The 17,706-nt window shown below is 41.7% G+C and overlaps 1 long non-coding RNA gene across 1 annotated transcript in view; it reads right to left on the bottom strand.

The window, feature by feature from the left end:
- Window positions 1-1,913: 1,913 nt before the first annotated feature.
- Window positions 1,914-17,706, bottom strand: part of LOC117514260 — a 26,355-nt gene continuing 10,562 nt past the window's right edge. Inside the window, exons 2-4 of the long non-coding RNA XR_004561845.1 lie at window positions 13,692-13,698; window positions 11,216-11,221; window positions 1,914-1,925 (exon numbers count right to left, since the gene is read on the bottom strand). This is a non-coding gene — a long non-coding RNA (uncharacterized LOC117514260). The remainder of the gene's footprint in view (window positions 1,926-11,215; window positions 11,222-13,691; window positions 13,699-17,706) is intronic.

Here is a 17,706-nt window from a genome sequence, read left to right as displayed (position 1 = left end):
AATCTTTATCATCACGTTTTTAAGTATTTTAAGCAGTAGAATAATGGGAAGTTTGACTTGAAATTTCATTCTAGTAGCGTGCATCATACTTTTGTAGTGTTTTGAATACTTTGCATTTCTTTATCACATTCAGGGCCATGCGTATTTGAACAGTGACATTGTTTTTTTCTTTTTTGTTAATTTGCAACTGCACTGTCAAGATGTGTTCATATAGTAGAATTTCAGCTTTAATCAAAGGATTCAGCAACAATATCAAGTGATCCATGAAGGATTTACACCATTTTCATAAACGGTCTGTCCATTTCAGAGATCATAAATAATTGGACAAACTTAATGTAAGGATAAATTATCACTTTTACAGCCAGTTTCTTTTAGACAAGTCAGGAACAGACACATGAACACTTCCAACTTTCTGAAAATCAGTTTGATTTGTGCTGTATGGTAAGTCGCAGGCATGTTGCTCTGAACACGGCTGGTCCCATGTGAACATGTTTCTCAACGTAGAACTGGAGTTACATGAGGCAGGGCATTCTGTGTGAAAGTTGTGCCATATCCCAATGTGGATTAGTCTCAAAAATGGAGTGACTGCACAAAGTAGGTGAGTGAGGGAAACCAAGGACACTCATGACAACTCTGATGGCATTCACTCACCAGCCACTTTATTAGGTACACCTCACTAATACTGAGTTGAACCACCTTTTGCCTTCAGAACTGCCTTAATTCTTTGTGGTATAGCTTCAACAAGTATTGTAACCATTTCTCAGAGATGTTATTCATATTGCCATGATAGCATCACGCAACCAGTCTGCCCATTCTCCTCTGACATCAACAAGGCATTTTTGTCCACACTGCCGCTCGCTGGATATCTTCTCTTTGTCGGTCATTCTCTGTACACCCTAGAGATAGTTGTGTGTGAAAATCCTTGTTGACCAGCACTTTCTGGTCAACTGGTTTCACTCAGTCCAGCCCGTCTGGCACCAACAACCATGCCACATTAAAAGTCACTTAAATCCCCTTTCTTCCCCATTCTGATGCTCGGTTTGAACTTCAGCAAATCATCTTCACCACGTCTAGATGCCTGAATGCATGGAGTTGCTGCCAAATGATTGGCTGATGAGCTAGCTGTGTTAACAATCAATTGAGCATGTGTACCTAATAAAGTGGCTGGTGAGTGTAGGCTTCTGTGGCTATGATTGCAGAAGCTCTGACTAGTGAAACCTTTGTTTGATCCATCAAGTTACACAGCTGATGGAGTGGCACAGAGAAGGATCCCCCCTCCCTTTTTTTCCTTCTAAAGAAGATAAGAAATTTAAGATACAGGTTGCTTGAAGACACATGGGAGACTCAAACCTACATTTTATCCATCCATTTTCTATACCTGCTTATTCCAATTAAGGGTCATGGGGTGCTGGAGGCTATACCAGTAGTCATGGAGTGTAAGGCAGGGTACACCCTGGACAGGATGCCAGTCTGTCGCAGGGCCACATATTAGACAGAAAACACATTACACCCACTTGCACACCTATGGTCATTCAGAATTGCCAATTCACCTAAAATGCCTGTCTTTGGAGGTTGGGAGTAGGCCAGAGCACCCAGAAACCATGGAGCATGGGGAGAACAAGCAAACTCCAACAGAAAGGCACGTGGGGAATGCGATCCACAACTTTCTGCTGTGATGGCAGCAGTGCTACCCACTAAGCCATCATGCTGCCAAACTACTTTTTTGTCTGAAGTCCATCCTGTTTTGTAGATGTACTTTAGTATTTTTGTATAATATAATAGTCATGTGAACCGAAATAGTCCTAAAAAAATTTCAACCTCAAAAAATAGAAAAGCAGGGAGAAGCAATCAATCTCTGTCTCAATCATCCAACCCACAGATTTACTTCCATAAACGTGGATGATTGAGACAGAGATTGATTGCTTCTCCCTGCTTTTCTTTTTTTTGAGGTTGAATTTTTCTTTTCTTTTTTTTTTTTTTTTTTAGGTTGATGTTTTTGAGGCTGAATATTTTGATGCTAAACAAATTCATCCTTAGAAATTCAACTTCAAACTCTGATTTTGATGCTAAAAACATTCAACCTTAAAAATTCAAACTGTGATGGCACGATTTACTTCCATATGGGCGGATCATAAGTTCAGTTGTTTTGAATATTTTACAGTTTGCATTTTAATGTCATTAACGTGTGTTGCACTTGGATGAGGCAATTACTATTTTAAGCAATTACTGAGAATTACAGAAAGTATCCACTTCCACCTTGTAGATCAAAACTTCTATTTCTGTCTGACAAGTACCCCCCCACTCTCCCTTAGACTTCTCCTTGTTGGTGGGCAGAAGTAAGTGACATCTCTTTTAGTCTTAAAAGAAATATTTGTTTCCATAAATGGATATTTAGGGTGGTTCTTTATGCTAGATGAGTCTTCATGTGTACTGGCCTGGTGGTTTACAATCTGCCCCTGACTTACCCAAAACTGCAATACTTACAGGTGTGCATTAATAAGCTTATGAATAATTCAGTTTTTTTTTTTTGGACTTTGTGAACATTCTCAACTTGCTCTTATGAGTTAATCAGAAGCCTTTGTATGCAGTATGATGAATGGGGTCTGTTAGAAGTGGGTGATAGAACCTAACAATTAACACAGTATTTTTTCACTTTGGACTGTGATGGTATTATGTTCATGGTATTACTCGTTTTGCACTATATGATGCCTTTGATAATCTTTTATGTGCAAACGTTTAACCTGGACTGTAATTTCATTTCAGATCTGCTCCATCCAAGTTCAAATCTGTGTGAAATCCTTAATCAACAATTTTATAGTTTTATAGTTTAAAAGATCAGTGGGCCTATTGTCTAAGGATTAAAACTTAAGGAGCTTAGACGTGTAATTTGTCTGATGGTTTAATTTAACCATTTCCATGACATCATGTGTATTGTTACTTTATAATGAGTTTATACATGAGAAAAGTATTTTTACAGGTGTTTTGACCAATCTTAAAACTGGAGGATGATGGACAATGAATGGCACCACAGACCACCTCCGTCTGTGACTCTGATCACAGCCCCAGTGCGCTTTGCTGGTCAGAACGTGCCATAAGTTTGTTGATCTCAAAAATATGGATATTGGCATTATTTTCCATTATTTAATTTGTAATATTTTTCCTGGCATAGTAAAAACAAAACTATTATCACAGTGGTGATGGTATTGCACAATCCATATTGTGGTGCACCATTACACTGGTGATGACTGACACGTGTGCGGTGCAACACAATATGGATTGCACGATACCATCAGCGGTGTACCACCAACCCCAGGGTCCTTGATTTTTGGAATGTAAGAAAGTAAAGAAAGTATATTCAGTCTCAACGCAGATCCTGACTCAATGTACTGACATAAACATTAGTATATTTATACTGTGTGCAAGAGCCGACTGAATATCGGTTGACCTGTGGTAGGAGCCTTTAGAAGAAAATAATATTATTATTGGCATTATTTTTTTTAAATATGAAAACCTTATTTTACTTGAATAAAGAAAGTAGAAAAATGCTTTTGGCTTTGGGAAATGGTATCATTTCGTGAGTTCATTCAGCATAGGATGCTGCGACAGCATCGTTTGCAATGCTATCAAGTATGGGTGGGACCCCTATCACTACTGGTCACATTAGCTTACAAGAGACTGTGGCACAGGTGGGCAGCTGCATTCATTTTTTAGTGAGAGTGTACATTTATAGAGACAAGGATCACTATGACACCAGCTAGTCAGGGTCAAATAGACAACAAGTAGGTGCAAATGCTGAGTGATGTGACAGGGCGACTGCAGATTTGAGTGAAGTCAGCGTGGATGTCCGTTGGTTTGTGCTCAAACAAAATAGTACAAGATGCATACAGGGGGTGGGAGGTGTTGGTCAGCATCCTAGCAAGAAATAACACTTTTTATATGTCGGTATCATGCTTTTTTTTTTCTTTTCTTTTTTTTTAACTCCGTAATATCTGTGTCATGTCTGCCACCCCCCCCACCCCCCCACCCCCCCAAAAATCCATATTTTTCATGCTCTGTGTATGTATGTCTGTTAAGAAGAACTAGGCCCTGACTCCGATTGGTGCTGATACTTATCCCTGGATTCTATAGCATGAAGTGGATGAGTCTCTAACTCCCCTGGACAGGACACCTGTCCAGTGTAGGTTACTTCCCCAACCAAGGTCTGTACTCATTTACAGCTGGGTAGACTGAGATAATGCAGATTAAGTATCTTCTCCAAGGATACAGAGGCTGGTAGCCTGACTGGGAATCAGATCAGATCTATATACTGGGTCATTCCGTGTGAAATCATCAGATTTTCCAAAATCTTCCCATCACTGACTTGGATTCTGATTTTTTTTTTTTTTTAGCAAGTACCCACATATGATGAACACATGCAAAATATTTCTGCTTAATTCCAAGTAGTTTTTGTTATTTTTTTTAGTCAGGGAACCCACAATCCTATTTAACATTCATGAATGCATTTTGAGCTATATGTAAATTTTTTAAAAGGCATTATCTCAGCTAAAAATGCAGATATAAAGCTCAAATTTGGAATACACCCTATTTGGGCACCCCAGATACAGTAGTAAATTTCATAAGTGGGATACAGCGCTCATTTTTCGTTCTGTAGCATCACAAAATGGCAGTTTGTCCACTCTCTCAAAAAAAAAATTACAAAATTTCAAAGAACTGCACTAAAGAAGGGATTCAGTGGATAATCTTCATATTGTATAACCCCAATTCCAAAGTTGGGACGCTGTGTAAAATGTAAATAAAAACAGAATACAATGATTTGCAAATCCTCTTCAGTCTATATTCAATTGAATACACCACAAAGACAAGATATTTAATGTTCAAACTGATAAACTTTATTGTTTTTGTGCAAATATTTGCTCATTTTGAAATGGATGCCTGCAACACGTTTCAAAAAAGCTGGGACAGTTGTATGTTTACCACTGTGTTACATTACCTTTCCTTCTAACAACACTCAATAAGCGTTTGGGAACTGACAAGTGAATATAGGTTGAAGAGGATTTGCAAATCATTGTATTATGTTTTTATTTACATTTTACACAACATCCCAACTTCATTAGAATTGGGGTTGTGTCTATCTATCTATCTATCTATCTATCTATCTATCTATCTATCTATCTATCTATCTATCTATCTATCTATCTATCTATCTATCTATCTATCTATCTATCTATCTATCTATCTATCTATCTATCTATCTATCTATATATCTATCTATCTATCTATCTATCTATCATACTCAACAAAAATATAAACGCAACACTTCTGGTTTTGCTCCCATTTTGTATGAGATGAACTCAAAGATCTAAAACTTTTTCCACATACACAATATCCCATTTCCCTCAAATATTGTTCACAACCAGTCGAAATCTGTGATAGTGAGCACTTCTCCTTTGCTAAGATAATCCATCCCACCTCACAGGTGTGCCATATCAGATGCTGATTACACACCATGATTAGTGCCAGGTGTGCCTTAGACTGCCCACAATAAAAGGCCACTCTGAAAGGTGCAGTTTTGTTTTATTGGGGGGGATACCAGTCAGTATCTGGTGTGACACCATTTGCCTCATGCAGTGCAACACATCTCCTTCGCATCATCCGTGAAGAGAACACCTCTCCAACGTGCCAAAACGCCAGCGAATGTGAGCATTTGCCCCCTCAAGTCGGTTACGATGACGAACTGGAGTCAGGTCGAGACCCCGATGAGGACGAGCATGCAGATGAGCTTCTCTGAGACGGTTTCTGACAGTTTGTGCAAAGATTCTTTGGTTATGCAACCGATTGTTTCAGCAGCTCTCCGAGTGGCTGGTCTCAGATGATCTTGGAGGTGAACATGCTGGATGTGGAGGTCCTGGGCTGGTTGTGGTTACACGTGGTCTGACGGTTTGTGAGGCTGGTTGGATGTACTGCCAAATTCTCTGAAACGACTTTGGAGACGGCTTATGGTAGCCACATGAACATTCAATACACGAGCAACAGCTCTGGTTTGACATTCCTGCTGTCAGCATGCCAACTGCACGCTCCCTCAATCTTGCGACCTTCTGTGGCATTGTGCTGTGTGATAAAACTGCACCTTTCAGAGTGGCCTTTTATTGTGGGCAGTCTAAGGCACACCTGTGCACTAATCATGGTGTCTAATCAGCATCTTGATATGGCACACCTGTGAGGTGGGATGGATTATCTCAGCAAAGGAGAAGTGCTCACTATCACAGATTTAGACTGGTTTGTGAACAATATTTGAGAGAAATGGTGATATTGTGTATGTGGAAAAAGTTTTAGATCTTTGAGTTCATCTCATACAAAATGGGAGCAAAACCAAAAGTGTTGCGTTTATATTTTTGTTGAGTATATCTATCTATCATCTGAACTCAACAACCAGGTGAACTCTGGATTGGTGTAAAGACCGTAGAAGCAGAATGGATGGCCTTCAGAGATCTTGTGCACACCATGGCTCTCAGTCATCTTGCTCTAGTCCAGGGGTGGGCAACAAGGGCCATGACAGTGCAGGCTTTCCTTGCAACCAATCACCTCAGCAGGTGGGTTTGGTGATGAGCATCTCTCCTGAACATAAACACCAGGTCATCAATGAAATCACCTGCTGACGCACCTGAACATTCATGAAATCACCTGCTGAGGTCATTGGTAGCAAGGAAAACTTGCAGTGTCTTGGTCCTTCATGGCACATGACTGCCCACCCCTGCTCTAGTTACACTCAAGGACTGACGTGATGACAGACATAGAAATTCAGAAGCTTGCCATGGAGAAGCACCAGCTATACAAAACCTACCATGATGACCAGTCTTCACAGGCCTAGAAAGCTGCTTATGCGTAGACCCACAAGACACTCAAACACATAGCTAATTAGATCTAGCTCTTGACTTCCAACATGATCCTCACTTCTTTACTGTGTATGTACACTGCATAGCACACAAACCTCTGGCTGCTCACCCATCTACAATGCATACAGAATGATTGTCCACACAGACAGACAGATCCTAACAGTGGGAAAAGTATTTAAGCGACATCATAAATCAACCATCTACCACCAATGAGGAACCTATTCAGTGTATACTACAGATGGACAACATCAGCATGGAGGTTGCAGATTCCATCACAGAGTCTGAGGTGGTCAGATCAGGTTAGATCTGTGCGCATGCACTGTTGCCATGCACCGCCACATCATCACACTACAGAAGTTGCTTGGGTCCTGGATGGCAAACATCCAGGCAAGACAACTAGTTCATCCCACTCTCTCGAAAGTCGCCATATATTTCCACAAACAGGTGAAATCTGGGCAGACCTTTGGACTTCTCCACATGCTGGAGTCCTCAACAGTGAGGCAGCTACCTGCTGGATCATGCTTAGAGAAGCGTGCCACCTGGCCAAAATGATACAGCTGATGTTTTCTCACACAGCAAGTGATACTCCTATTTCCAACGGTACCTATGGATCCTCAGAGGAGACCTAGTGCTAGACATCCATTCATGACCTTCGAGCAATGGTTAGCATCCATCTCACAACCATACAGTAAGACTGACTTTCATTCCCCTTCTCTCCAGAGCATATCTCCACCTTTCCACACTAGACTCAACTTGCTGTCTACTCTCACTACAGATCACAATGTCATCTGCAAACATTATAGTCCATGAAGACTCCTGTCTGATCTCATTCATCAACGTGTCATAAGCTTTCTCCAAATCCACAAACACACAGAGTAACTTCTTCTGGCCTTCTCTATACACAGTAAATTTTGCAGAGTAAAATTTCACATGACAGTTTTGCTCCTTCAGCTTCCACCATCTGATCCTTGTTGAGCTCTCACTCTTTTCTTCTTCTTCTTCTTCATCTATAGAGTCATCCTATAAACCACCGTCCTATGCTGTCTAGCTACACTCTCCCCTGCCATCACCTTACAATCTCTAATTTCTTTTAATTTGCATGTAGTCCACCTGTGTGCATCTTCCTCCACTCTTATATGTCACAATGTGCTCCTCCCTTTTCTGAAAGTAGGTATTCACCACAGCCATTTCCATCCTTTTTGCAAAATCAACTACCATCTGACCTTCCATATTCCTGTCCTTGATACCATGTCTACCCATTATTTCCTCATCACCTCTGTTTCCTTTGCCAACTGCCCATTGAAGTCCGCTCCTGTCACCACTCTTTCATGCTTGGGCACACTCTCCACCACCTCATCGAACTCACTACAGAAATCTTCTTTTGCCTCACAACCTGTGCAGCATATGCACTGATGGTATTCATCATCAATCAATCAATCAATCAATTTTTTTTTATATAGCGCCAAATCACAACAAACAGTTGCCCAAGGCGCTTTATATTGTAAGGCCAGGCATACACTAATTATGTAAACCCCCAATGGTCAAACGACCCCCCTGTGAGCAAGCACTGGCTACAGTGGAAGGAAAAACTCCCTTTAAAAGAAGAAGAAACCCTCAGCAGAACCAGGCCATGGCAGGGCAGTTCTGCGGGACTGGTTGGGGCTGAGGGAGAGAGAACCAGGAAAAAGACATGCTGTGGAGGGGAGCAGAGATCGATCACTAAATGATTAAATGCAGAGTGGTGCATACAGAGCAAAAAGAGAAAGAACAGTGCATCATGGGAACCCCCCAGCAGTCTACGTCTATAGCAGCATAACTAAGGGATGGTTCAGGGTCACCTGATCCAGCCCTAACTATAAGCTTTAGCAAAAAGGAAAGTTTTAAGCCTAATCTAAAAGTAGAGAGGGTGTCTGTCTCCCTGATCTGAATTGGGAGCTGGTTCCACGGAGAGGAGCCTGAAAGCTGAAGGCTCTGCCTCCCATTCTACTCTTACAAACCCTAGGAACTACAAGTAAGCCTGCAGTCTGAGAGCGAAGCGCTCTATTGGGGTGATATGGTACTACGAGGTCCCTAAGATAAGATGGGACCTGATTATTCAAAACCTTATAAGTAAGAAGAAGAATTTAAATTCTATTCTAGAATTAACAGGAAGCCAATGAAGAGAGGCCAATATGGGTGAGATATGCTCTCTCCTTCTAGTCCCCGTCAGTACTCTAGCTGCAGCATTTTGAATTAACTGAAGGCTTTTTAGGGAACTTTTAGGACAACCTGATAATAATGAATTACAATAGTCCAGCCTAGAGGAAATAAAGCATGAATTAGTTTTTCAGCATCACTCTGAGACAAGACCTTTCTGATTTTAGAGATATTGCGTAAATGCAAAAAGCAGTCCTACATATTTGTTTAATATGCGCTTTGAATGACATATCCTGATCAAAAATGACTCCAAGATTTCTCACCAGTACTTACTAGAGGTCAGGGTAATGCCATCCACAGTAAGGATCTGGTTAGACACTATGTTTCTAAGCTTTGTGGGGCCAAGTACAATAACTTCAGTTTTATCTGAGTTTAAAAGCAGGAAATTAGAGGTCATCCATGTCTTTATGGCTGTAAGACAATCCTGCAGTTTAGCTAATTGGTGTGTGTCCTCTGGCTTCATGGATAGATAAAGCTGGGTATCATCTGCGTAACAATGAAAATTTAAGCAATACCGTTAATAATACTGCCTAAGGGAAGCATGTATAAAGTGAATAAAATTGGTCCTAGCACAGAACCTTGTGGAACTCCATAATTAACTTTAGTCTGTGAAGAAGATTCCCCATTTACATGAACAAATTGTAATCTATTAGACAAATATGATTCAAACCACCGCAGCGCAGTGCCTTTAATAACTATGGCATGCTCTAATCTCTGTAATAAAATTTTATGGTCAACAGTATCAAAAGCAGCACTGAGGTCTAACAGAACAAGCACAGAGATGAGTCACTGTCCGAGGCCATAAGAAGATCATTTGTAACCTTCACTAATGCTGTTCTGTACTATGATGAATTCTAAAACCTGACTGAAACTCTTCAAATAGACCATTCCTCTGCAGATGATCAGTTAGCTGTTTACAACTACCCTTTCAAGAATTTTTGAGAGAAAGGAAGGTTGGAGATTGGCCTATAATTAGCTAAGATAGCTGGGTCAAGTGATGGCTTTTTAAGTAATGGTTTAATTACTGCCACCTTAAAAGCCTGTGGTACATAGCCAACTAACAAAGATAGATTGATCATATTTAAGATTCGAAGCATTAAATAATGGTAGGGCTTCCTTGAGCAGCCTGGTAGGAATGGGGTCTACTAAACATGTTGATGGTTTGGATGAGTAACTAATGAAAATAACTCAGACAGAACAATCGGAGAGAAAGAGTCTAACCAAATACCGGCATCACTGAAAGCAGCCAAAGATAACGATACGTCTTTGGGATGGTTATGAGTAATTTTTTCTCTAATAATTAAAATTTTGTTAGCAAAGAAAGTCATGAAGTCATTACTAGTTAAAGTTAATGGAATACTCAGCTCAATAGAGCTCTGACTCTTTGTCAGCCTGACTACAGTGCTGAAAAGAAACCTGGGGTTGTTCTTATTTTCTTCAATTAGTGATGAGTAGGAAAGATGTCCTAGCTTTACGGAGGGCTTTTTATAGAGCAACAGACTCTTTTTCCAGGCTAAGTGAAGATCTTCTAAATTAGTGAGACGCCATTTCCTCTCCAACTTACGGTTATCTGCTTTAAGCTATGAGTTTGTGAGTTATACCACGGAGTCAGGCACTTCTGATTTAAAGCTCTCTTTTTTAGAGGAGCTACAGCATCCAAAGTTGTCTTCAATGAGGAAGTAAAACTATTGACGAGATACCTCTATCTCACTTACAGAGTTTAGGTAGCTACTCTGCACTGTGTTGGTATATGGCATTAGAGAACATAAAGAAGGAATCATATCCTAACCTAGTTACAGCGCTTTCTGAAAGACTTCTAGTGTAATGGAAACTTATTCCCCACTGCTGGGTAGTCCATCAGAGTAAATGTAAATGTTATTAAGAAATGATCAGACAGAAGGGAGTTTTCAGGGAATACTGGTTAAGTCTTCTATTTCCATACATAAGTTCAGAACAAGATCTAAGATATGATTAAAGTGGTGGGTGGACTCATTTACTTTTTGAGCAAAGCCAATAGAGTCTAATAATAGATTAAATGCAGTGTTGAGGCTGTCATTCTCAGCATCTGTGTGGATGTTAAAATCGCCACTATAATTATCTTATCTGAGCTAAGCACTAAGTCAGACAAAGGTCTGAAAATTCACAGAGAACTCACAGTAACGACCAGGTGGACGATAGATAATAACAAATTAAAACTGGTTTTGGGACTTCCAATTTGATGGACAAGACTAAGAGTCAAGCTTTCAAATTAATTAAAGCTCTGTCTGGGTTTTTGATTAATTAATAAGCTGGAATGGAAGATTGCTGCTAATCCTCCGCCCGGCCCGTTGCTACAAGCATTTGACGTTAGTGTGACTCGGGGGTGTTGACTCATTTAAACTAACATATTCATCCTGCTGCTAACCAGGTTTCTGTAAGGCAGAATAAATCAATATGTTGATCAATTATTATATCATTTACCAACAGGGACTTAGAAGAGAGAGACCTAATGTTTAATAGACCACATTTAACTGTTTTAGTCTGTGGTGCCAATTGAAGGTGCTATATTATTTTTCTTTTGAATTTTATGCTTAAATAGATTTTTGTGGTATTGGTAGTCTGGGAGCAGGCACGGTCTCTACGGGGATGGGGTAATGAGGGATGGCAGGGGGAGAGAAGCTGCAGAGAGGTGTGTAAGACTACAACTCTGCTTCCTGGTCCAACCCTGGATAGTCACGGTTTGGAGGATTAAGAAAATTGGCAAGATTTCTAGAAATGAGAGCTGCTCCATCCAAAGTGGGACTGGATGCCCGTCTCTCCTAACAAGACCAGGTTTTCCCCAGAAGCTTTGCCACTTATCTATGAAGCCACCTCATGTTTTGGACACACCTCAGACAGCCAGAATTTCAAGGAGAACATGCGGCTAAACATGTCACTCCCGGTCTGATGGGGAGGGCCCAGAGAAAAATACAGAGTCCGACATTGTTTTTGCAAAGTTACACACCGATTTTAATGTTAATTTTAGTGACCTCCGATTGGCGTAACCGGTGTGTCATTACTGCCGACGTGAATTACAGTCTTACCAAATTACGCTTAGCCTTAGCCAGCAGTTTCAATATTTCTTCAATGTCGTCTGCTCTGGCCCCGGAAGACAATTGACCTATGGTTGCTGGTGTCGCTAACTCACATTCGCCAAAACAGAGTCGCCAATAACCAGAGTTTGATCCTCGGCGGGTGTGTCGTCGACTGGGGAAAAACGGTTAGAAATGTGTAACGGGTTCGGCGGTGTACACAGGGCTTCTGTTTAGGGCTACGCTTCCTCCTCACAGTCACCCAGTCAGCCTGCTTCCTGGCTGCTCGGGATATGCCAGGGGGTAACTAACGGCGGCTAAGCTTACCTTGGTCCGCACCGACTACAGGGGCCTGGCTAGCTGTAGAATTTTCCACGGTGCGGAGCCGAGTCTCCATTCGCCCAGCTGGCCTCCAAAGCTACGAATAAGCTACACTTATTCCAAGTACCGTTACTGCTAAAGGAGGCCGAGAATAACTAAACATTTTCACACCCAGAGCAGAAAAGTGCGGGAGAGACAGGAGAAGCCGCCCTGCTAAATCGGCTATGAACTAGTAGCTACACTAAGCTAGCGGATTCCTAAAACACGCAAAGTGAATAATGTGTAAATAATTTAGAGGTGATCAGCAGAAGGAGTGCTTTAGTTAAGGCACGTAAAGCTTACACTGGGAAACAAATCGTAATCTAGATAACTAGATCAATCTACATGCGCAGATAAACAGCTAACAGATACAGAAAAACACCGCTGTGCTCCGAACAGGAAGTGATACAATACCGCAGTGGAGCCAACCACCAGTAGAGGCAAGCAAGAGGGCAAGTTTTTAGTTGATCACTCCTTCAATCTCCAACCTTCACATTCATCACCCTGTCAGACACTCACTTAACTCCAACACACTCTTAACATCTTCCTTTACAATGACCCCCAAAACCTTTTCTATTAGTATCCTCACCATGATACAACTTTACCCACCTCCTATGCTCGTGCTGTTACTTCCCTCCCACTTTGTCTTTTTGCACACACAACATGTCTACCATTCTCCTCTCCATCATATCAGCCCCGCTCTCTCCTTTACCAGTCATACTGCCAACATTCAAAGTCCTGACTCTCACTTCCACCCTTCTAATTTTCCTCTCCTCCCATTGTCTCTGGACACGTTCTCCTCCTCTTCTTCTTCTTCATCCAGTAGTAGTCCAATTTCCACCAGCACCCTGTTGGGCAATGGCACCGGTGTTAACCTGGGCTGTGGCCGATCCTGTATGGGAATTCTATTTGTACGCTGCATGGGTTTGTTTTTTGGCTTGTTTTACGCTGGATACCTTTCCTGATGCAACCCTACTCATTTTTCCAGGCTTGTACCGGCACCTCAGAGTGTACTGGCTGCACACCCCATGTCACTGAGATTTGACAAACTTTATGGTTAACACCCTGCCTCATTCTACCTCCTCATATATCCGGGGTTGGGACTGGCACCCAGAATGTATTAGCTGCCCACCCCACATGGCTGAGTTCTCAAGTGCTGCAATAAAAATGGTATTGATTCTGCATGAATCACAACATCTCTGCAATGTCCAGGACAGTTCAAATTCTTCACAAACAAGGCATCCAAGCCACTGGTTTCCACTGTAGTTCCTGCATTTGTACTACAGTATTTTCTGCTTTATGCAGGCTGTCAAAGGACTTACTAAAATGCTTCAGAATCACCCAGTCACGGATATGACAGAGTGCTGTCATGCAAGACATCAAATTGAATTTATGATACAAGGATTAGAAACAGATTGTACATAATTGGCCACTATGGCAAGAGATTTTTTAAATAATAACCCTGATATAATGTTTAAACCCTCAAATCAGGTAAGGTTGGGATGGTATGCAAAATGGAACCCAAACCAACAAACAAAAAACACCACAGTGATTCGCACATTTACTTGAGTTCTGTTTAACTGCCGACCATATGAACCTAACATATTTCTTGTTTTGTGTGGACTGCTTAATTTCATTTGTTAACGTACATCCATCCCTGCATTTAAGGCTTCCAACACATTCCACATTGGGATGCTAAAGCATTTAACACTTTGTCATGTTGCATTCCTTCTCACAACACTTGAAAGATGTTTTCACATTGAGGATACAAATGATGAAGCATTTCAAGTGTTATCTTGCCCCGCTTTTCCTACAAGCACATCTTAAGGTGTGTAACAGTACTGGGTCATTGTTACATTTTTTGTTTCAAAATTCTACAAACATTCTCTATCAGGACTGCAGGCAGGCCAATCCAATATCCATATCCTCTTATTTCACATCCATGCCTTTGTAATGTGCACAGAAAGTGGTTTGGGATTGTCTTGTTGAAAAATCCATTGACGTCCCTCAAAGAGATGACATGTGATGACATGATATGTGGTCTAAAATTTCAATGTAATTTTCTGCATAAATGCTTCCATCACTGAAGTGTAAATTACCTTTCCCAAGGGCACTGATAAAACCTGATACTATGACAGACCCTGGCTTTTGGGTTTGTTGTGAAACAATCTGGATGGTCCTTTTTGTTTTTGCACATGGCCTCCATTTTGTACAAAAAAGATCTGGAATATTGATTCATCTGACCAGACTACACATTTCCACTGAAGGATAGTGCAACTCAGATGCCTCTGAGTCAAGGAAAAGTCACCACCATTTTTGGACAAGGTTGACATAAGAATTTTTTTTTTTTTTTTTTTTGCATGCAGTAGTTTGAAGTGGCATTTGTATTTGTGAATGAAAATCTGTACTGCAGTACTTGACAAATGTTTTCCAAAGTAATCCCTTGCCCATGTGGTTATATCAGCTATTGATGAATAATGGTTCTTGATACAGTGCCATCTGAGGCATCAGAAATCACAGGTCCTTGCACCTTTGCCCTTTGTACACTGGAATTCCTCCATATTCCTTGAATTGTTATGATATAAGGCCCTGTCACACCTTGACAATTTAGCCTGTGTATCCCTGCCGTATTAAAAACTCTGGGACACACTGTTGTACATCTAATAAATTAATGCATCAGTCACGCCTTGACGATTATCCAGCCCCGTTTCCTCCCCAGTGGTTGTGGTCGGTACTGCACTGTGTGGTGCGCATCAGAAACAGAGTAATATAACATTATTTATTTTAATTTTTTATCTTGGTGGCCATTTTCATTGTGTACAGAATGCTGATGAGTGGACTGGCTGTAGGAAATGCTGCTGTGAATGAATGGAGTGCTGTCTCTTTAAACTTTTAAAGCACCGGCTGCTTTCTGATCAGTTGACCTGATCAGACCTGGTCATCCGCTGATCACGTCATCACAGACCTGAAAAATGAAATGCTGTGATGATTTAAACCTTTTAAAGCGCCCGTCGACCACGATCAGGTGCGATCTGAATGAAGTGCTGTGTGATCTGTCAGTGTGGTAATCACCGACAGCGACAGCGCTTTAAATGTCTAAACAGCGCATTAATCAGGCGTGATCACCCTGATCGATCATCAGGTTATCTGATGATCACCCCACAGCGACGGCACTTTTAAAAGTTTAAATTATTACAGCACTTCTGTGTGTTCAAAGTGCAACACTGACATGAGAAACGCACCTGCAGTAAAAAAAATTCACAGAGGGACTTACTAAAACGCTACATTTCCAGCCATGAATTAAAGGATTTTCCGAGGTCATTTTCAAAATCAGGAGCTTTATGTGGATTCATGTCCATCTGTGATGGTGAATTGGACTGAAATGAGAAGGTCAGATACTCCGTGTGTGAATGAAACAGTCGTTGTGCATACGGACCGCAGCTTTCAGCCAGTCAGTGGCCAACATTAATCTTGATAGTCTGCACAAAATGTTAGAAACTTTAGTGGAGGAAGAGGCCCATAATAAGATCACAAAGTCATAGTTAAAATTCAAATGGCTGAGCATTTAAAAAGTAAGGAGCGGCAAATCAGAAGTTTCACAACCTTTTAGTGCAGAAAAGGCGTACTTTCAGTGGAGTATTTTTAAAGATACACCCAGACAAATTAGTGACAACAGGGAAAATTGGGTAAAGAATCTCTCCAACAGACAGAAAAGGATATGCTCGCTAAAGGACTAAATTTCTCAGTGACCCCTAAACATATACCGACAGTAGATTACATCACTGCAGTAGAGTCAGCCATTAAACATAACAGTTTGTCAGAGTCAGAAGCTGGGGACCTCCCACTAAGAGTCACAGCAGTGCTGAACAGTGCTAAGCCTCCTCCGTCCAACATCACAGGAGAAGAACGGAAAGCTTTGTCAGCACTGCAAAAGGACCAAAGCATCCTTATCCTGCCAGCGGATAAAGGCAGATGCACGGTGGTCCTGAACACATCTGACTACGATGTCAAGATCAACAACTTGCTCAGTGACTCCAATACATACGAACGTCTGAAGAGAGACCCCACGAGTGGCTATAAGAAGAAAATCATTAGCTACCTCCAAAACCTGGAGAAAGAGGGACTCATCGACAGGCAGACATACTACAGACTGTACCCTGGGGACGCCACTCCGTGCATCTATGGACTGCCCAAAATCCACAAACAGGACGTGCCCCTCAGGCCTATTGTATGTAGCACAGATTCCATCACGTACAATGTGGCCAAGCACCTCAGTGGATTTTGGCTCTCTAGTGGGTAACTCAGAACACCATGTGGAGAACACACAAGATTTTGTGAACAAGATCAAGGACCTGCAGCTGGAGGCAGATGAAACAATTGTGTCTTTTGATGTGACTTCGTTGTTCACCTGCATCCCCACCGCTGAGGCTGTCTCAACTGTGAGGCAGAGACTGCTGGAGGATGTGTCTCTACTTGAAAGGACCAAACTCACACCAGACCACATCTGCCAGCTCTTGGAGATCTGTCTTAACACCACGTAATTCCTGTTAGGGGGAATTACTACAGGCAGATTCATGGCTGTGCAATGGGGTCTCCGGTATCCCCCATTGTGGCCAATCTGTACATGGAGCGAGTGGAGAAGATAGCCTTGGCGTTTTTCACGGGCATCTCTCCCAGTCACTGGTTCACATATGTTGATGACACATGGGTTAAAATCAAGCAACAGGAAGTTGAGGACTTTACAGAACACATCAACTCGGTGGACGCCAATATCAAGTTCACACGTGAGGATGACAGAAACAACCATTTAGCCTTCTTGGACTGTGATGTTACGATTGGATGAGAACAGGCAGCTCCAGACAGGGGTTTACAGAAAACCAACTCACACTGACCCAATATCTGCTCTTTGGCTCAAACCACCCCCTTGAACACCAGCTTGGGGTGATCAGGACGCTTCAACACAGAGCCCTACAGGTGCCCACAACTGCAGAGGGAAGGGCTAAAGAACAACAACTTGTCCGGAAAGCCCTCACAGTATGTGGGTACCCACGATGGTCCCTGGACAAAGTGCAGAAGTCCCAGAGAACAAAGAGACCAGATAGACAGGAGACGGAGACAAGAAGAAGAGGAGTGTCTCTCCCTTATTTAGCAGGAGTAGGGGAAGAACTACAGAGGATCTTCAGACAGCACAAAATCCCAGTTTACTT

This window comes from Thalassophryne amazonica, chromosome 7 (assembly GCF_902500255.1).
Source record: "Thalassophryne amazonica chromosome 7, fThaAma1.1, whole genome shotgun sequence".
NCBI classification, from domain to species: Eukaryota; Metazoa; Chordata; class Actinopteri; order Batrachoidiformes; family Batrachoididae; genus Thalassophryne; species Thalassophryne amazonica.
This window is presented reverse-complemented; position numbering and strand designations above follow the sequence as displayed.